The 21,512-nt window shown below is 45.2% G+C and overlaps 1 protein-coding gene across 3 annotated transcripts in view; it reads left to right on the top strand.

Annotated features, from left to right (window-relative positions):
• Positions 1-1,768: 1,768 nt before the first annotated feature.
• The window catches only part of FRMD6 (FERM domain containing 6), a 93,520-nt gene continuing 73,776 nt past the window's right edge, over positions 1,769-21,512 (top strand). The window contains exons 1-3 of one of the 3 annotated variants that reach the window (XM_032783530.2): positions 1,769-1,838; positions 4,318-4,402; positions 11,616-11,893. The gene's annotated coding sequence lies outside the window, so the exon portion shown is untranslated. The remainder of the gene's footprint in view (positions 1,839-4,317; positions 4,403-11,615; positions 11,894-21,512) is intronic. The other 2 variants (XM_032783529.2, XM_075065813.1) reach the window with 2 other exon arrangements.

Here is a 21,512-nt window from a genome sequence, read left to right as displayed (position 1 = left end):
CAAAATATTGAATATTCCTTTTCCAGATGTCTGACCTGCAACAACTTTGTTCATTTAAGCCCAGGTGCTGAAATATTTGGTGAATTGAGCTAAAATTAATGACCATTCTCAACAGAACTCCAAGAAAGCAATGGTATTGGTTCTTACCAGATCAGTCCACTCATATGATAGACTAAAGTAGAACCTATTTTTCCTGGTACTATGCTCATTTGTTTGACTAATCCAAAATCTACCAGGGACATCTTTGCCTACACAATTAAATGTCCACTTTTTGTAATGATTCCCTTTTGAACTCCAATGCAACAAAGGAATTTCTCTTGCAGATAGCGATATAACAAATTCAGTTAACGAACCTTGTCTGAGTACCGTTGAAAAGCAATGGGATTATTGGTATAAATGCTTACATTCATCCCTGTTCAGCAAAGCACTTAAGTACGTGCTTAAATCCCACTGGTGCCAGTTTAACTGTTTCACCCAATACTAACGCTTTCCTGAGTCATGCCTTAAGCTACTACACAATATGAGTAAAGGTGGCATAATTGGACTTGTGACGTGACTGTTTTAATGATGAGATAGATGCCTTTGATGTCGAAGTGGGGGGGAGGCACATACAGGGGTCCAGGCACATAGGGAGGGGGTGCTAAGAGCCATTGAACCAGTCAGCCCTGTATATAATAGAATTCACTTCAAGCCAGGGGGTGCAGTTGCACCCCTAGTTCCAGCACCTATGGGCATGTACTTGCATAATATAACCCGGCAACACAAATTGTGGCTCTGTGCTGCAAACTACTCCACGGTGTGAGCCGTTTTCAGTGGAACTGCTCTTCAGTTTGGTTTACAACCTAACGACTGTTTGCTCTTCAAAACTGGGCTCTCGTTCTGGCTTTGTTGGGCTGGGCGGTTTGCTCCAGAATTACAAGGGCCAGGCTTGAACCCCGGTCACAGCAGGATTCAGACTCTGAGCCCCCACCGTGTCCTGGGTCGCGGCTCCTGGGCGCTCGCTGACCCAGTCAGCCTGAGGCTCAATCCGGAGTCACTCCCGGGGCTCAGTGTAGACATCCCCCGGGAGGCTGGGGGCGGCTCTCAGGGCTGTACCAAGGGCTGCCCTGCGGAGGGGTCCGAGGCGCAGCGGGAGGAGGCGGCGGCGGCGGCGGCCCTGGGGAGCGCCTGCACCGTGTGGGCGGGGGCGCTGCGCTGCGGAGCGCCCGGGCCCTGCCCCGCCAAGCCCGCGCTTCTCGCCCCCGCACCCAGGGCTTGGTACGTTCCCGCTGGCGGCGCGGGGCCCCGTCGGAGCTGGCGCCCTGGGGCCGCGGAGGAGCGAACGGACTGGCAGGCGGAGCGCGGCAGCCCCCGGGACTGCTCGCCAAAGTACCGCAGCGGCTTGGGACCCGGCTCGGCTTCGCGGGTGACGAGGCAAGGGGACGGGGGGGAAGGGAGCGCGTCCGGGGACGGCCCTGCGGGAAGCCCGCTGGCGGCCGGCGCCGGGTCTGCGGGAAGGGCTCCGGCGCGGGTCCTGTTGCGGGAGGGGGGCACTGCCGGCCTCGGCGAGATGCAGCTGTGGGACTAGGAGGCGAGCTTTGGAACTGGGGGTCAGGGCAGCGCCTCCCCTGGAGCAGCCAGGCAGGGCTGCCCGAATCCACGGCTCCCTCTTGGCTTAGACTTGGATTCTAAATACAAGCTCATTCGCTCTTTGTCTTGTGTTTACACGGTGAGGTCCTGGCCCATGCCTCGGGCTTCCAGGAGTTACTCGAAAGCTAATAAGGAGAGGTCTTGGCTTCTCTTGGCACTTCGCATGACATGTAGCAGGAGCGCAAACCTGAAAACTCTTCAGGGCAGGTGTGTGGACAGTGTCTTGAACATAGAGGGCGCTGCTAAAATGCAAATAATTAAGAGCCATAGTTTCCAAAAGTGGCTAGTGATTTGGGATGCCTCTGTGTTTAGGTGAGACCTTTAAGGGTCTGCTTTGCAGAAGGTGAGTGTTTCAGAAAATCTGACCCTTATAGGTAGGTCAAGTTGAGAACCATTGACCCTAATAAGGATTGAAGGCATAAACTGGTGAAAATGTGTCAAAACAAGGATATTTTAAAGCCCAAATGAAGGCTGCAAGTTTGTTATATGGATCACCTATTAAATTGGTGATCACAGGAACCTTGAAATTTTTGCTAAAGCCAGTGTCTTGGTGAGAGATTTAATATGACTGCAAATGTAGCAGCAGAAATAGCTTCCTTTGGAAATAAAAGGCAACCCAGTTAGTAGATGCTATTATTCCTAGCACTGTGACATTCAAAACACTCTTTGTTTGTTCTATAAAAGTTTGTTTAAAGGCATATTTTTTATTTTGAATTTGATAATTTGAAAAGCTGAGATGATGTAATAAAATCTCCATGGATTGCCTCTCCTGTTTGTTTGGGAACATATAGACATTTTCAGTGTTTTGGTTTCATATGCATCTATTTTAATTTTGCTGTTTGTTGCACGAACTACTCTTTGTTGCCACAGGGTGCAATTTTAGGGATTAGTAAGTGGTGTTGGAGAAACAGCAAGTTGCTTCATTTTCCAAGAATGTTAGTCATTTCCTTTCAGGGAATTGAAATTTAACAGCATCCATACTTCTAGAGGAAAACGTTTCCATGCTGAACTGTCATTTCGGCTCTCTGCATTTCCTAGCCTATCTCACAGAAGCAGTTCTTACTCCTGCACAAGTAGGCCTAGTGACATCAATAAAGCGGTTCGTTAATATGAGTAGGATTTACCCAAAATCAGATTTAGCCTTATCCTGCTTCCATTTTAATCAATAGTTCTGCTAACCATTTTGTGGGGGTAGGAAAGGGGTCCAAAAGTGAATTATCAGTTTGATTTCATATCACATTATTAGGATTTTGTAGGAAAACACCTTTATAAGTAAACTGATAAGAGTTCTGTTAAAACATGTGACCAATAAAAGAAATAGATGAATCCTCTCTGGATTATGGAAGTCTGGTAGATAAAATTGCTTAGCCTTTTAATGATGCACTTTGGTGAGAGAGTGGAAATTTAGGTCCCAACCCTGCAAACATACTTAACTTTCTTCATGAAAGTAGTCCACTAGGGAGCAAGTTACCATCTAAACTGGGACATATTACCCCAAGATTTCCTAGTATAACTAGTGATTTTTGAGTGCCTCAGTTTTGGGGTATCCGTTGGGGCGGTTCACATGAGTAAAGTTATATGTGAACCTGAGTCTTTGTGGAATCAGGGCCTTAAATATTTACTCTTGTACTGAATATTGAAAATGAAGTAATACATTTTTAGAAAGTAAAATGAGTTTTAAATCTGTATTTAAACTCTTATTGGACTAATATATCAGTAAGAAAGATGTGTACAGCAGAGCGTTATTGTCTGGTTATTTTATCTGCATGACATCTTGTCCAGACAGCAAAATACCTAGAGTTTGAGTTGGTGTTTTAATTGACTTGCAAGAGTACATAAAAATCTGACCAGTGGGTGACCACAGCAATCAGCATGTCTGTCAGGAAGCACACAGGAAGGCCTGGTCTTTGCCTAAAAATTAGATTGACCTAGCTACATTGCTCAGGGCTGTGAAAAATTTTGTGCGGTTTGCGATGTAGTTAGGTCGACCTAACCTCCACTGTAGATGCAGCTTAGCTGATGGAAGAATTCTTCTATAGAGCTCGCTACCACTTCTCGAGGGGTGGATTTACTGCAGTGACAGAGAAACCCCAGTAGCTGTCCTGCTGTAGTGTAGACATGCTCAAAGTGTGTGTTAGCAACCTTGTTGCAAGGGGGAAAAGTTGTACAAGTTTAGTTGATGTAGGGCAGAGGTTATACGTGGGGGGGGGCAGTATGCTGGGTCACATACTCCCTGGGTTTACTGTGTGGCTTGTACTAAGCATGTCCACGTGCCTTGAGCATCCTCAGTAACACTGCTGAAGCCAGGGCTGCCCTCACTCTGCCCCCCACCCTCTGCTCCGTTGGCCAGCATGGGTCTCTGCTGTAGGACTTAGCAGCTCTTCTAAAAATATATATTGTACACAAACGATATTAAAAGAACAGTATTAAGGTTGCTAAGTCAAGCATTCAGAAGTTAGGAAAAACCAGAAGTCAGGTTGCCCATGCAACCTGAATTTGCCTCCTTGTGCGTGTGTATTATGATAGTCTTTAATTATGTGCCTAGCCCAGAGCTGCAGTTGCAGGGAAAGTATTGCTGAGCTGTGGCTGGAGCGCGCTCAGTGTGAACAGGAACTGTGTCTTTTAGCTGCTAAAATCTAAATTTCTACTGAGCATGTGCAAACTGAGATCCCCCCCCCCCCCCCCGAGTTTTTAACTTGGCTGAATTTGGGCAGTTCTTTATGGGGACAGCAAAAGGCACATCCCTTGCACAAAGGCCATCCCTCTGCCAAATGTAAGTTATTGGGGTTTTTTTTTTTTTTTGCTCCAAAGCCTGGAGGTGCTAGAGCTTTTCAGAAAAAAGGTCAGCAGAGTTTTGTAACCTTGGTAAAACAATGTATTTTTCCCTTGTCTCAGTCTCAGAAATGACAGAACCATTTTGGCTTTAATTTACCCTACCCACTCCCTTCCCTCCCATTCCCTCCCCCCCCCAAAAAATCAGTCTAAGGCAGACACCCAGCATGAAAAATTTCAGTCCAAATGGTTAAAGTTTGGCAACTTTGTCATCAGCTGAAAACAGGGTCTTATAATTAGAAGTGTCAGGCAACTTTAGTGAGAAGTGGTGTTACTTGCCCCACCTATTTAGTCAGTGTGAAGAACTTGGCTAGTGCAGCAAAAACATTTGAATATGTTTGTCCTGTTGGGACAGGAGTCAGCTTTTTTGTATGTGGCTGGTATATTTTACTTTCATAAGAATGTTTTCATGCCAAGCCAAAGCCTTTTTTTCCAGAAGGAAAAATTACAAAACTATGCTGATTGACCTGCCAGATCTTTTCTGTTCCTTGGTTGATTTAACAACATTTATAAAAAATCTCTGACTCTCTTTTAAATAGAGGATAAATTTGTGGATTAGTTTGGCCTTTTTGGACAAAATGCTTGAAACTGAGGCTATTTCCTTGAACTCAGCTACTTTTAATGGCAAGTTCAGATTTGGACACATGTACTTTGTTTCCAGGATCGCTTTGTAAGTTCTTGGCCATACTCATTTTTAACTCTTAGTTTATTCAAACTAAGAATTCCACAGTGAGTCCTCCATCTTGGCAGGGGGTTAGACTAGATGACCCTTGCGGTCCCTTCTAACCGTATGGTTCTGTGATTCTATGAAATGTTCTTTTAAAGCAAAATCTGCAAGCAGTTATTCCTTTACATGAAAGTCAGTGCTCTGAAAAGATTAATTCAGACCAGATGTAAAAATACATGTGAATTTCAAATTAAGATGATCTCAACTCCTTCTTCCCTGTTTTTTAAATGCTGTGGAATATACAAATTATGGCTGTTAAAATATCTGCTTGATTGTTAATTTAGCTTTATGCACTTTCTGGAAAGATGGTTTATAATGTTTTTTTAAACAACCAGCATTTCCCCGTTTCTACTGAGGAAATGAAGTTTATTAACATTGTCAATTGAAACAAAGCACATTGCTGCTCTGGTTTAGTAGAGGTTTATTTCCAGCTGAAATGTAAGCAGTCAGTAACCTACTTTGTAATGTGTGTTCATTGTAAGGATGCTAAATTCATACCGGATTATTTAAGAACAGCAATATTGAGTCACTTGTAGAAAAACACCTCAGTGCCATTTTGTTTATGGCCATTTGGTTGGTCATTTATGGAATGCCATTGAAGATGATTTCAGGGATTAAAAAGTAATTCCGTATGGTTTACTCTTTTTCCCATTTGACGTTAGGGCAAAGCTGCCAGAGACTTCAGTGAGAACAAGATTGAGCCTCAATCTTGAAGGATCAGATACTGTTCATTTCAGCATAAAAGGAGTTCACTTTATTAGGGTCTATCAAAAATTCTTTCTGGGACCCCTTTAATGGGGTTGCCAGGGCTGGCTTAGACTTGCAGCGGCTCAGGGCCCAAGCCCCGGCTCGGGGCCCAAGCCCCAGCTCTGGGCTATCACCCAAGGGATTCAGATCGGGTGGCAGAGCTCAGGTTACAGGCCCCCTGGCTGGGGCTGAAGTCTTTCGGCTTTGGCTTTGACCTCTTCGCCACCTGGGGCGGTGGAGCTAAGGCGGGCTCAGGCTTTGGTCTAGGGTGACCAGATGACAAAACTGAAATCAAGATGTGGGGCGGAGGAGGGAGCTTAAAAAAAAAAGCCACCGGAGTGCCCCCTCCCCCCCGCACAAGCTTGCCTCGTCTCCACTTCCTTCCGCAGAGGAAGGTACCCAGCTGGTGCAATCCCGTGAGTGGCCCCAGAGTGGGTCCAGCAGGACCCAGTCCCCCTCGGGTCCCCGCAGGGGAACGAACGGGGCTGCCATTGCCTCCGCCCCCACCCCGGGGCGGGGTTTCCCTACAGCCCACCCTGCGGGGCGGCGCAGTCCTATCACCCCGAGTGTGCCTGGGCCTGGCCCGCGCCCAGCTGCCCCACAGAGCACCGCGGGCGGCCCCAGAATGGGGGCAGCAGGCCCAGCGCCCCCGTCCCGCTCGGGTCCCGCAGGGGAACGAATGGGGCTGCCGCTGCCTCCACGTGGTAGGAAGTGAAGCCCCGTCACAGTTCCCGTGCGGGCTGCTGCTGCCCCCCCCCNCTGATCAGACACAGGAGGAGCTGACCCAGACTGTGGGGAAGATCACTGAGGTGAGCAAATCTACCAAGAAGCGCAGGACCCACCAAGGTGGAGGACAAACTTTGTCACAGTATTTATATATATTTAGAATTATTTAGAATAATATTAGGAAAACACAGAAGGAAAAAATTATATAATATTTGAAAAAAATGGTGAAAATGACATTTCCTCCTAAAATAACTGTAATTTGTCACCCTTTGTCTAGTAAACAGATTTTGTAAAGGCAGTAATCTTAATTAATTGTTTGTATTATGGTCGAGTCCAAAATGTGCTAGGTGTTGTCCACACATTAAAGAAGACTCAGTCCCTGCCTCGAATTGTATAGGATAAATAAATAGCAGAAGCCCAAGAATTACTCATGAATATTTGCTCAAATTTGAAAGTAGATTTTTATTTGATCATATTTGCTACCCTTTCAGGTTTATGTTCCATCAATAGTCAAGTGGTCAAACTTAACTGGAGCAAAAAACTTGTAAAATGTTTGAATATTCATAAAAATGGAGTTTCAAATGATGCTGTGTTGTCAGTTCACACTATGTAGGTCATCCAGTCAAGGAACAAAACCTCTATCACACGGTTTATGTAATTACCCTATGCAGAACAATTATGAATGTTTCATATGAATATACAACTTGAAATTTGCACTTTGCACAAGTCACATGATACTGTTTTTGTTCTCTGATCAAGTGACTTATGCAACAAACCAACAGAGAGTGGATTTCAGTTTGCAAAATTTTTAATTTGAATATTCATCAACAGTCCACACTCCCAGATTTATTCACTGGAAAAAGTGTGCAAATAATTTCAAACAAATAGACTTGACAATTCTGTAGTCTGCTCATGAAAAATTCAGAAACAGAAAAGTGAAATTTATTAAATAAACTATTTATCACAAACTAGTTACTCATCTACAGTGCTATACAATCATATGATGTTACTAATATACAGTACTCTAGGCCCGGGGGCTCAACCAAAGCTCGGTGATGTCACAGAGCATCTATTCAATGATTATTGAATGGGAGTTTGATCAAGGTCTTGTTGTGGTGCTGTAAATTGCTTCCAAGAAACCCTGTTTTTGTGTATTATTCAAACAGGCATGTTTAAAGGGAGACATCACATAATTGCAGCCTATTATGCAACTTTGGCCTTTAGCAGATGTCTTTTATATCAGGCTTACCATGATATCCAATTGTGCTTAATCAATTGCACTGGTATTTGACAGTTTTGGTTTACACACTTTCTCTCTCTCTCTCTTTTCCTCCTGTTTCATCATCTGTTCCCTGAGTGATAGCAACCTAATTAGAAATTATTTAATAATAATAGGAATGTGTGCATGTGGGATAGGTTTGCCTTCTTGGAGGCCTCATCACATGATATAATCTTTAATTAAAGTTTAATCTTTAATTCCTGGAGACTGCAGGATAGTCCTGGAGGGTTGGCAACCCTTAGACGGGGAGGTATTCAGTCTTGCTGTAATTAGCTGCTGCATCCATTTCCCAGAATATCTTTTCTACACTGGCATTTCTGAGTTCAATAATTGCATATATTATAAACTAACAATCATATGAGAGACTGCGCATTGTTTACAGGAGACGTACTATATATTTACTTTTGTGTGTATATAAAATATATTAAATATTCTTGCTAAAAAGTTAAATCATTCAATGATATTGTTAATGTAAGTGGAACTATTGGGCCAGATCCTCAATCTGAGGTAAATGGTGTAACTCATTAACTTCATTGGGCCCACAGTAATTTGTCAGCTGAAGTTTTGGCTCACTGTATCCAGAGTCAGCTCACTCTCTCTCCCTCCGGGCCCAATAGTCTTGTTTTTACTTTATCTCTGTTCCTGAACCCATTTTTGTCATGTACTGAAGAAACAGGAGTTTACATTAATGTTACCTTATTTTCCGGTAGTTTCTGGTTTCCTTTGCTATTGTCATTTCTTGGATAAAATAAACAAGGCTGTTGAATATTTTGTACGGGCAGGGGACATCGGCTAATTGTGACCAAAAGGAAAGTATAGGGATAACAGTCCATCATCCTTTGCCATTTGATAGCCCGATGTTGTAACATTTTAAATGCATCCCTCACAATTACTACAGTTTGTCAAGATGAGGAAGGCGGTTGGCTAGTGTTAATAACCAAACTGACTAAATCCAGTGCAGCAGATCAGTTGAAAGGGGTGATGTTGAGTGAGCTGATTTCAGCTGATCTTTGTAGTACTTGTAAATAGTAATGTACAGAAAAGAAATTATGTTGTTTCTGTATATTCTTTGCTGTGTTGGGGGGTCTGTTGGTTTTTCTCAGAATTAGGTTCAAAGATATCCTAATCATTAGTCCTCATTTGCACATAAGCCTCTAGATCAGATAACTTTGAGGAAGCTCAGATCTCGGTTCAACCATGAGCCTTCCTACTATTTTGGTAATTGATCAAACAAAAATCCAAGATTTCAACCCTCCCAGACTTGAGGGAAGCTAAAATGTAGGCCTAAAATTCATAGCTGAATTGACAATTTTTGTTGTAGTGCCAAAGAAATTAAATGCTAAATAATTTGTAAAGACCCCTAAAGTGAAATAGAATTAATATCAGAATTAATTATGTTCTTTCTGATCTTTAATTCAGCATGAGAAACTTTCAAAGCTTCATTCTGGTAAAAGATAGTAGTAGATTCCAGTAACAGCCATTCTGTACCTATTCTAGGGTGACTAGATGAGAGACGTGAAATATCAGGACGTGCGGGACAGGGGGTGCAACAACAACAACAAAAAAAGATCCCAAGAGCTGGCGGCAGAGGAAAAAACAAAAAACCAAGAGATGCTGGAGCATAGGAAAAATTGGTGGGGGGTTAGCACTCACCGGCAGCTCCATGTCCCGCCCCACCACCGCATCAGCTCACCTCCACCTCCCCTGAGCTGGCTGCCGCGTCCTGCTTTTCCCCCCTCCCTCCAGTGCTTGAACCACCCTACAGCTGATTAGCACAAGCCTGGGAGGGAGCAGGGAGGAGGAAGAATATGGCTGCCTTGGTGAAGAGGCAGGGCCAGGGGATTTGGGAGGGATCCAATAGGGCAGTGAGGGGGCGGGGCCAGGGTGGGGATTTGGGGTGGGATCCAATGGGGGAAAGAGGGGACGGAGTCGGGGGGTGGGGGGCGAGACCCTCCGGGCTCAGCCCGTGCGCGGGAGCGGAGGGCAAAATTGCTCGTTTGTCCGGATGTGGGGCAAACAAGCAAATATCAGGGCAGTCCCGATAAAATCGAGACGTCTGGTCATCCTACTTTGGTCCCACCTCCTGGGGTCGGGTAGGAATTTTTTGTTGTCAGAAGGAGGTTGCGGTGCAATGAAGTCTGAGAACCGCTGTTTCAGCAGGTTTTGGATTAGACCCGTCATGTGCCTTCCAAGAAGCTTTTGGTTATCTTGCAATGTTGATACCTATTGGACTATTTTGTAGGCAGATACTATCTTTGTGCAACATACTAAACTGTTCTGGCTCTAGTTCTGTGATGTTGGATGGGGGGAAATAAGATGTAGCTAATAAACAGCTGAAGAAAATGCAGCTGATACTTATCCTGGGGAAGTCTAAACAAGCAAAAGGGCAACAGTTGTCAATGCGATTAAGAAGAGAGGCAAGTAGTAGGAACAATACACAGAAGGCTTTCAACAATGTAAACATTCTAGCAGGAGAGAGCATTGGAGGAAAAAATATAAACAAATTAAAAGTACTTGCATTGGACCAAAAAGGAAACATTGGTTCTTGGATTGTAAGGCGTTCAAGGCAGGATTCTTAACTATAATCCCAGTAAACAGAAGGTAAAGAAAAGAATGGTCCATTTAAACAAGTGATGGAGAACTAGAATTCTTGGTTGGGAAGAGTTTATAAGAGATTTACTGGTATGGGGCAGCATCTCCTTTGTGAAACATCTGGATGAGAGTAATAACCCCAGCAGAAGTTCCAGTCAACACCATTAGTCTTTCTGTGGGTGCTCAAATACTGCAATGATGTAAATATTTAAGTAGGGACCCGGAGCCTGGACACATGTAGATGAATCAATCTGCTGCTCTGTTGCAAAACCTAGCAGACCAAATGGAACTAGAGGAAAATTTTCTTTAGAAATTCCAGTTGAAATGTAAATTTTTTTTTTTTCTTGGCTGACACCAATGGCAACAGTTACATTAGCAACTAGGGACAAAATGTTTTAAATTGCGGTCAGCACGTTACCCGTATGGTTTACTTTTGCCATCACTGTGCTTGTTGTTGTATAACCTATGTGGGTGTGCAGTGCTTAATGTGCGCCAACGCTGGGCCCTGGCACCTCTGGGCTTGGCAGTTCATGGCCCTGGCACCTCTGGGCTTGCTGCATCAGTTACGAAGGGTAAAAATGTTGCTTGAGCCCCAGCACCTCTTTCATTACAAATTAAGCACTGCGGGTGTGTGTAAAGGAGCAGTTGTGCAGTGTACATTACTGACGAGGAAAAGGATCTATTCTCAGATCCTCCAACGTATTTAGGTCTCTAACTTGCATTGATTTTAAATGGAAGTTACATGGGTTAAAATATCTTTGAGGTTCTGGGCTTGAAAGTATGTGGAAAAATCCTTGAATCCTTCAGGTCACTGTTTGTCCAGCGGAAAATAAACAAAGTACAGGAATGTGTCACAGACAGGGAGAATCATTTCTTTGGATTTATATTCTGTTGTGCTAGGCACTGGGGAGATATTGTCTAGAATTCATTTTGGACACTTTTCTATTGAAAAGAGAGAGCCTTGGAGAGGGTGCAGCATAAACAACTAAGATGGTTGCTGGTTTTAAAGACAATTCTCTGTATGATGTGGGATCGTAACTGGGTTCTGAATATTTCCACTTTCATTTGTGTTGCTTATTACAGTTATGGATGAACAAATAGATTCTACCTCCTCCTGCAGCCAAATCATAATGCCTGAACATATGACATCCCAGACATTCCCGTGGCTGTGATTTCGTAAAACGCTGGTTATTACTTAACTGTAGAAAGAGAAGCCATGGAGGGAGACGTCTCTTACTCAAATGCATGCTTTCGCATGTTACTTGCAGAGTTCTTCTAAAGAACCCAATTTTGCAGCTTCACACTGAGTAGCTGTTACTCACGCGAATCATCCCAGTACCTTTATTGAACTGCTCCCATGAGTAAGGGATGTCTAATTGGGTCCATGGGAAATAGCCTTTTGTATACGTGTTCTCTCTTTCCTGTTAGGCTTGGTGTGAAAAGCTCTATGTAAGAGGTGACGTATGTCATTGCGAGAGAGGCTAAAAGCTTGAATTTATTCATCATCCTTATTTTGGACCAGATAAGGACAAAGGGGATCACTGCAGTGACTTGAATGGGCTTTCTTGTGGCGTTAAGGCCAGATTTTTAAAGGTATTTATCTAAATGCTTGACTTCCGTGGAAGTCCATGAGTTAGGTGCCTAAATACCTTTAAAAATCTGCCCAAAGGTACTGTTAATTGTGAGCAAGTCTCTCCCTGTCTGGCCTCAGATATATTAGTTCCCACTCTTCACACAGGAAGACACAGGCTGGAATGAGGTGCCCAACTCCCCTTGATGTCATCTGGAACTGGGCACCTTGCTGCCCAAGGCACTTTTCTAAATCCCATCCACAGTCCCTTGCCCTGCAGAGCTCCTGCTCTGAAAAAGAAAAAAGAAGACTTGGAGGTGCCTGATGAAATCTTGTGAAGGGCATGGGGCACGGGGCATTTGCAGGTTTAAACTATGTAAATGGTGGATCCTCCGTAACTCAACGGAGGACTTCAGTAACTCAGCCAGTGGTTAGGGATTTATAACAAGAGTGAGTGGGTGAGGTTCTGTGGTCTGCATTGCAGGAGGTCAGACTAGATGATCATGCTGGTCCCTTCTGACCTTAAAGTCTAGGCATCTATAAATAGGAAATCAAGAGGGGACAGGATAGTTTGACTAGATAACTTAGAGAGAGGGAGAGAATGCTGAAGGATTGGCCATGTGGCTAAAATAAACAAATGGGACAGACTTATTTAGCTGAGTGCCGCCTTCTTGTCCAGCAATTCCTCATGTCTGTTCCCCCCTTAACAATGTCATCAGAGCAGATTGGATATTGTGGTTACAAACACAGTGTAAACTGTGCCAGCTGGCCTGGTACATGATACCCCTGCCTATTAACTGCAATGCTAATTGATCCAGTTTGCACTTCTAATTCTTCTCTAATACCCAGCAGCCTTCGTTTTAAACATAATTATGTCTCCCCTCCGAAGCTGCTGCCTTATAGGATAATTGTTTCCATCCAGATACAACAAGCCATCCTTAAATTGCACTATAATTGTGCTCAGCTTACCCATTCTATTGATTAATATTACATGGGTCGTTTAAAAACAGGAAGAGTTACAGCCTTCAGCGTCTCCTCGCTAATTGCAGTCCTGGAGTGAATGTACCACTGCTGTGGAAAAATATTCATTGTCAATGTAATGCCATTTTTATGCTACGCCAGGGTGAGCTCAGCTTTGCTGGGGTTTATTATAAATCAGAGGGAGAGATATTGTATGTTCCAGCAGCGTTGGGTCAAATAGTAAAATTTGATCCTGACATTTTACTATTGAAGAATATTAAAAAATGTTGAACAGAGTTCTGCCTTGATATTGCTATTTAATCATTTGGAAGGGATGAGGGGTTCTCCATATCTTACTACTAACTGTTTCATTAGTTACGGCTATAAAGCAAAGCAACACATGGGAACTTCTGTGTCCTAAGGATATGCTGGAGGGAAACAGGAGCCAAAAAAGAGTGGCACGCTTACTACGGTGTAGGAAGACAACTGATCAGAGGTCCTGAACTTGCTTCCCATTTGATCAGAGGCAAAGCTCCCCTAGATTTCAGAGGGAGCAGGAGTATAAAAATGAAGTGATCTCTCTGTCTGTCTGATCTTGCAGATTTCCCTTTGGCATCAGTGGGCGTTTCCAAGGGTGCAGTATTGGGCGCAGAGTGTTTAATGCCACACTGCTCCCTAAGGAAAGGTGACAATCTGAAAAGGAGCACTAGTTTACAAAAGGGCTCTTTGTGTGTTTACAGGTTGTGTGGTTTTGTTTAGTGTCGTAGCTGTGTTAAGAAAAGGCAAGAGGCATCCGCCAGTGGACAACATTAGTGGACTTCTCTCAAGTGAAATTTTAAGGACTTCTGTGGTTTCCTAGGCGAATTCAGCAGGGCCCCAAACTTCTACAAATTGAGCACTGTCCTGCAGCCTGCACCCATGTGAGTTCTTGAATGAGCAGTCTGACTACACTCAGCGGGGAAAGGCTCCAAAATCAAGCCCAGGGTGCCCCAGAATTAAATCTATTCAGTAGTTCTTGTTACTTCTGTATAAAGAAAGGGGGATGGGATTCTGGTTCTAGGTCCTAATTCCCTACTCTGGAGGTATATTGGGGTTGTAAAGGCACTGCAGCTTGCTGGGCGGTAATCCTCCTTGGTACCAGAGCAGTGCAGGGCTACATGCCCCCCTGACCCTCACAGGACCTGGTGATGGGACAGTCGCTGGGGCTGGCGAGTTGTTTCTGCAGCACTGCTGCTATGAAGATTCTGGGTTGCTCCAGGTGGCGGGGCAGCAGCATGGGTAGGTCTGCTGCAGACTAGAGCAGCCCTCTGTCTGCTTCCATCTATTCCAGAAACCGCATTAGCCCCCAGCTGACCCAGAATATGGGGGATGCAAATATGGCTGGCAGCCATCTTTGCCCCCGACGTTCCCCCAAGTCGTTCCTTATGCCTCATGCCCCCCGGACCATGTCCCGAACCATTCTGTGCTCTGGGCGTGATCCTGCGATGTGCTGAGCGCTCTGAGCTCCCGCTGACTCTATGGGAGTTGAGGGTATTCAGCACCGTGCACAATCGAGCCCACAGTGAAAATGTAACCACATAGGCTGGCCGGATTGGGCCCTCCCTCACTCAGGCATTGCCTCTGGTTCCTATGAGAGCACTGCCGCAGCAAGAACTGCTTATGTGAGTAGGAGTTGCTGGAATGGGCCCAGCATTAGTCTGTGTTTTGCCTGGGGTTAGTGCAGCCAGGCTGCATGCCTCTTCGGGAGATGGTGGTTGAGTTGTGAGTGTACCAAACGTCGCTGTCATCAAGGCAAATCCCCCCCGTCTGTCTGTGGCAATTGCCTCCATTCCGTTTAAAGCTGTTCAGTCACATCCGTGCGGTTGTCTTCAGCTGCAGCTGACTTCGCTTACGAGGCTCAGGCGTAGGGGCTGTTTCATAACAATGTAGAGGTTCAGGCTTGGGCTGCAGCCAGAGCTCTGGGACCCTCTGTCTCGCAGGGTCCTGGAGCTGGGGCTCCCGCCTAAGCCCGAACGTCTACACTGCAATTAAACAGCTGCTATTCCTGAGCCCAGGTCAGCTGGTACAGGCCAGCCGCATGTGTTTAGTGCCAGTGTGGACGTCCCCTTAGAGGTTCTGCCCTAGGAACAGATCATAGAGTGAATTGCGGCTCAGTCATACCCTGGTCTCTGGCTCCCCTGCCCCTGAACTCCTCTGGAACAAGGTACCTGGCACAGATTACTTGTGTGTGTTGTGAGGCAGGGCAGAGACAAGGCCCCTCCCGCCCGGTTCCATAGAGGCTGCTCTCCCCCTTAGTCTGGGATGAGGATAGGAAGCACAGGGGGTAGGGAGGGTGCGATGTTGAGAGCCCTACTGCCTGAAGCTCTTTGTCTGGCTCTAGAACGAACAGACCTTGCTCAAGCAAAGCTGCTGCCAAGTCTGTTCTTGACAGAAGAGAACAGGGCTTGGTCCCACAGGTGCATCGTGGGTAGCAGGAGCTTCCCTGCTCTGGCCCACCAGCCCTGCACAGCAGTTCAGGCTCAATATCCAGGGACCACTGGATGCTGACAAACTTTCAGAAACAGGTGGCTGCTCCCTTTGTCAAACCTGTGCAGCTCCCACTGCAGGTGCTCAGCATCTCAAGCTGGGAACTTGCGAGTAGTGAGCGCTTCCAGACGTTTGGTGTTTGCAGCCTAAATAGGCAAGGCAGACAAAGCGTGGAAGAAAGGAAGAATTTTTATCCCCATTCTCCAGATGGGGGAACCGAGGCACAAAGCAGACAACATGATTTACTCAGTGTCACACAGGGAGTCCGTCAGAGAGCCGGGAGCTGGACACTGATCTCCAGCACGCCAGTCCCTTACAATTACATGCAGCCCCCACAAAGCAAGGTCTAAAACAAACACTATTTGCAGTACCCTCGTTCGTCATATGCTGCCTTATATCAGGTCCTTTCTGTTCTTGTTACTTGGTATGATTAAAACAAAAAACACAAACAGCATTTCATTTATGTGTGGTTAAAACAGCAGGCCTGGTGCCTTTCCATTGCTTTTTGCAGTGTTGCCTTTATTCAGTGGCATATACCTCTAGTGAAATGTCATGGGTTCAAATATTTTCAGGGTTGATCGCAATCAGAAATGGTTTCGGTTCTTGTCTTTTGTAAGAAATCACACTTCACGCCAAAGATTCAGAAGCAAATATATCAGGAAACCTGTTTGTTAGCATGATGTGGTGGTGAGTTGAAACAAAGAGAAGACTTAGCAATTCTGGGGCCCATTAAACAAGCTGCTGTTTTTCTCCTGGGGGGTAACAAGTTAGTGCAGACGAAATGCCTTATTGGTGCAGTTGTCAGTAAGCGTTTTAGGTGTACAAAGCAACCAGGATTTGGACCTGAATGGCTGAGCCTTCAGAAATGCATTTCCTCAGGAAATTAACTGCAGGTGAAGGTGTATCTTTACAAATGAACATAGAACATCGGGTTTGGAAGGGACCTCAGGAGGTCTAGTCCTACCCCCTGCTCAAAGCAGGACCAATGCCAGGCAGATTTTTACCCCGGTTCCCTCAATGGCCCCCTCAAGGATTGAACTCACAACCCTGGGTTTAGCAGGCCAATGCCCAAACCACTGAGCTATCCTTCATGAAAGGCCAGCTCCTCAGTTGGTGTAGATTTTTGCATAGTTACAGTGGAGCTATGCAGAGCTATGCTTTGCCAGCTGATACCAGATGAGGCTTTGGACCTTGAAAACTGTCAAGCATTCTGCATCCAGACCAGCACAGATATGACTGATACTGTGTTGTGCAGCAGGAAATGTTCTCCCTTTTCATGATATCAGTTTGTTTTGTTTCTGTATTTGAACAGAGCAAATGGCACATGATTTCAGCCAAATCTCCTTTGCAAGTAGCATTGCTGACGGTCTGTCCCTTGCAACGCAGCTCAGCCAGGGCTCTGTACATTCCAGTGAGAAGGGGTGGCAAGGGGTAATCCGTCTGCAGAGGTGTTTGAAGCCTTGGGTGCTGCAGGAGGGACAGCAGAGCCAGCTCCACAATGATCTTACAAGGAGTTGTGAGGAGAAATATGGTAGTTATAGGGGCCAGGTCAGTGGATTTACACCAGTTTTAGTGAAACAGCATAGCTGAGAGGAGAACTTCCGCTGATACTGGGGAACGTACTCTGTTTTCAGTGTTTGTCTGGATGTTCAGGTTTTTTCAAATCTTTCAAAGCTCATTCCTGATTCTCAATTGCCCTGTATCTTGGTCCTGATTCAGCTCCTGTTGGTGGCAGTGGGGTGCCTTGACATCAGCGGGAACTGGATCAGGGCCCTTGTGCACTCATTTTTATTTATGGAAAGCTTGGCTGTGCAGTGGAGTAAATGAGTGCCCAAAGTGCAGGGCAAAGGAAAATCTGGCCCCATGTGACTTCTGCCATCCCCCTCCAACATCCGCCAAGCGCTGTTTGCTGAACACCTAAGCTGGGGTACACCTCCCTGGGGTAACAGCATTGGCTTTACTGGAGTTACGCTAGGAATGACTTGGCCAGTGATTTTTATTTTGTGCTGCAGCGTACGTTCTTTGTATATTTACATCACGAGAGGCAGGCCTTCCCTACAGGCTTTGCCCTGACATGTAAGGATTCAGCTGCCCAGGGTAGATCGGCAGCACTTGCACTCTTAAATCCTCAGAGTGCCACCTCTTTGATCTTAAATTAACAGTACTAACTTAGCTTGGGCAGAAACCAACTTTGGCACAAGAGTTCCTGGCCTTGGTGTGGCTGGAAGTGCTTGCCAGATATACCTCTTAATCCCTGGGGGTCATGCAGACATTTCCAAGGAGAGAATAAACTTTACACCAGGCGAGGTGTGAAGGCCCGAGCTCAGTATCTGAGCCATTTTTTTTCTTTGTCGGGGCTGATGGATGGCGGTGGAAGCTGGGCACCACCAGTTTTCTGTGTGCATCTTTTTCAGGGGCCGGGGTGTGCCATTTAATTGCATTGGGCCTGAGGTAAAGAAATGAAGACAACTGAAATGATTGCCCCTCGTCTTATGCAGCTGGAAAATGGAAGTATGATAAATTACATGGCTTTAGGGCCAGCTCCTGCTTTTGCATTGCGATTGCGGGTCAAGCCTGTGCTCAAATTACTGGCTGTGTCTTTGCTAGAGACTCTGCTGTGTGGTAAAATGAACAGTCATGGGATTTTCTGCTAGGAGAAATTCAGCTTCTTGCACGTGTCACAGGAACAAATTTAGAGCAGTCTTGAGGCAGCTGTAATCTGGTTGGGGGCTGAATCGGAACCCAGCCTGCCCTAGGATCGTGGGACAGCAAAGGAAGGATACAGCCATCTTTATTGCTCAGCTCCTCCTTCCTGTTGTTCATTATTTGTAGTGTGGCTGGGATCACTAGTCATGGATCCAAGACCCTGTTGTGCTTGGTGTTGTACAGACACAGAACAAAAGAGTTCCTGCCCCAAAGAGCTTCCCTTTAGCTGCTGCACTTACTGCAGCTCTGCTGAGCCTGAGGATTTGACCCTAAGACATAACCCTCAAATCCAGTTAGTTGCTTTATGATGGAGTAAAATAAAACTGCAATGACAGATTCATGCTGGAAGGGCTAAGCAACTGTCAAAGGAATGTGATTCACCACTGGGAGAAGCCACTGAGCATTCAATATCCTGGTCAGGTGACTAATTCAAACTTCCCAAGGCTGTTTGTGTAACTCCTTTTGGTGAGGTTGGTAACTAACCTGTGCAATTACTGTATCTGCAGCTCAAAATGGCCCCTGACTCTTACCACCTATATGAGACTCTTTTAATTGATAAATGAATGAACCAGTTGGTATGTGCCCTTGTGACAATGTACTTCTTGTCAGAGCCTGTCTTGATATGATGTCACTCTTGGATCTGATTAATGACCATTGGAACTGGGCCTTTCAGATTGACCCGATGGAAACTTACAATTTTGAGCAGTTAACTTTAAGATCTGCTCTTTTGAAGGGTAAAACAGTTTCTGCCATCATCCTTCACAGAGCAGTCCACAGTTTCCTTGTCCTTCTTAGTTCACTGTGTAAGCACATCAGTTACCTTTCCATCCTCTCTGTGCTGAGGTATGTGCTCTGGCAGCGCTCCCCTTGGCTTCAGAAGGAGGATGGTGCTGAAGGATGTCATGGGATCAAATCCTGTGGCTGGGTTTCAAAAAGGATCTGGAGAACTGTGACCATTCTAATGTTTGTAGACAAGGGTAATCTCGTCATACGGTCAGTTGCAGAGCGATTGGGCCAGGTTCTGATCTCAGCCTCACTGTTGTAGATCTGGAGTAACTCTCTTGACTTTATTACAGCCAAGAAATTTTATATCAGTGTTAAGATGCTCAGGATCTGACTGTCATCTGCTATGATCAGGAATGAATTGTTCACCCATATACAGCAGTGCATAATTGGCTATCTTGTGTTCATTTTTTCTTCCTCCAAAGCATCAGTTATTGGCCACCCGCAGAGGTGGGGTATGGAAACTGATGGTCCAATCATCTAATTCAATATGGCAAATCCTCTATTTCTCTTTCTATTTTGGGTTTTCAACATCCAATCTCTGGCTTTTTGTGGCAGATGAAGTAATCTGATACTTATAATGAACAGTTCTTGTTCCAATGAAAGTCTCTTTCATCTGCTTGCATTCAGTACATGGAAACTTTTTAATGCATGCAGAATTGGAGACAATTTTAATTATGTGGCAACCACAAACATGAATTAATCCAGCTTTTGGTTAGCAGAAGTTGTGTTAAGTGAGGGATTTAAAACTTATAACAGTAGCTTGCTGAGTACCTACATTGAAATGATGTATCATAAAGCAGATATTTTTAAAATTGAAAAATAAATTCCTCCAGAGTGAAATGAAGCATGATAAATTTCATCTTTCCACTCTCCCTCACTTGGACACTTGATCCCTGCTTTCTTTTCCTTGCACAAATTTTTATTGTATATCCCTCAATTCATCCATTCCTTTTCATCATATTAGAGGCTCTTAAGAATTAAGGGCTCAGCCAGTAGTCAGTGACTAGTGAGTTCGTTTAATACTCTAAGGCAGCTGCATGAAAAACATTTGACAACATTGAAGCTGGCATTTAAGTGTTGTAAAATATGAAAGGACTTATTCAGAACTCCATTTCTCATGTCCATCGGTAGTCCCTTTGCTATTTAAATATGGTGGGTGGAAAATCTGTTGTAATACTCCGAAGAGGAATAAATGTGTCATTGAGCGATCGGCAGATAAACCCTGGAGCTAGTCTGCATTGCTCCGATGCCAACCGGTTGGCATCAGAGCAGTGCAGACTAGCTCCAGGGTTTATCTGCTGATTGCTCTGAATTGGTGTTCTCAATGTTTGCCTTCTGTGATCATTATTAAAACTCACGATGAAGGGAGGTCACAAATAGCATTCCCGTGACAATGCCAACTCGGTGTGTTCTGGCAGGGAATGTGATTGGGGGAAGGAAGAAATCTGTGTTGTAATGAGGGGAAAAATGATACAGTGTGAGAAATAACTAACCTTCTACAGTCACAGGAAACACATGAGCAGAGCAGAGGCCCTGGTTGGGTGCTCCAACGTGAAACTCATGGAGTTTCCTTCAAGGGGTCCATTCGGGAAGTTGGAAACCACAGAGGAGCTGGGGTCATGGACCTCCAACCCTGCAGTGGCCAAGGATCTGCAGAAAGCTCTGCTCTCAATCCCACAGATCCCAGAGCTTTAGCAGTAGGGGGCCACTGTTCCGCTGTGGTGAGCTGTGATATACCTCCACTTTGGCAGCCAAGCAACCACGACCTTGTCCCCGTGCAGATACGCAGCACAGCTCATTGAGGGGACCAGGTGGCAGATAACACTGCTTGGAACACCAACAGTACCTGTGTGATGTCCGGAGAGGGAGGCCTGACCCTCTGGAGTGGGAGCTGAAGGATTTCCATGAGCTCGGAGTCCAGGAAAAACATGTCCTTCAGCTAAACTGCACCGACGCTGCACCCCCATTCATCCACCACAGGATGAGAGCATTAGCTCCTTATAGACTGATTTTTTTTCCCCAAAGAAGTCAGCACCCCTTCCCCCCTTTCCCAATCCGATTAAAGTCAGCAGAAGCTGTGGGTGTTTTGGCTTTTCTGGAAATCAGGCCCTGGGGTTTTTAACGCTTTCTTTGATCAAATAATGGATGGAATTCGTCCAGGGCAGTTTAGTGTGTCAGGACCCTTCTTAGAGGTAACAGATGCAGATATTTTAGGGACAGAATAACTAAAGTTAAATGTGCAGATTCAGTTCTTAACTACCAGATAATAGGAATTTCACAGTAGAATCACTCACTAGTAAACAGCACAGCATATATGCCAAAGGGAGCTCTGTGGAAGACCCATGCATGAAGGAATCAAAGATTACATTGTAGAAATAAGAAGCAGATGCTTGAAAAGAATTTTCCAGAGTCCAGCATTCTCCCCTGTCCCC

The sequence above is a fragment of the Chelonoidis abingdonii genome, chromosome 4, assembly GCF_003597395.2.
Source record: "Chelonoidis abingdonii isolate Lonesome George chromosome 4, CheloAbing_2.0, whole genome shotgun sequence".
Lineage (NCBI taxonomy): Eukaryota > Metazoa > Chordata > Testudines > Testudinidae > Chelonoidis > Chelonoidis abingdonii.
Note: the sequence above shows the minus strand (reverse complement) of the source record. Positions and strands in the feature narration are given on the sequence as shown.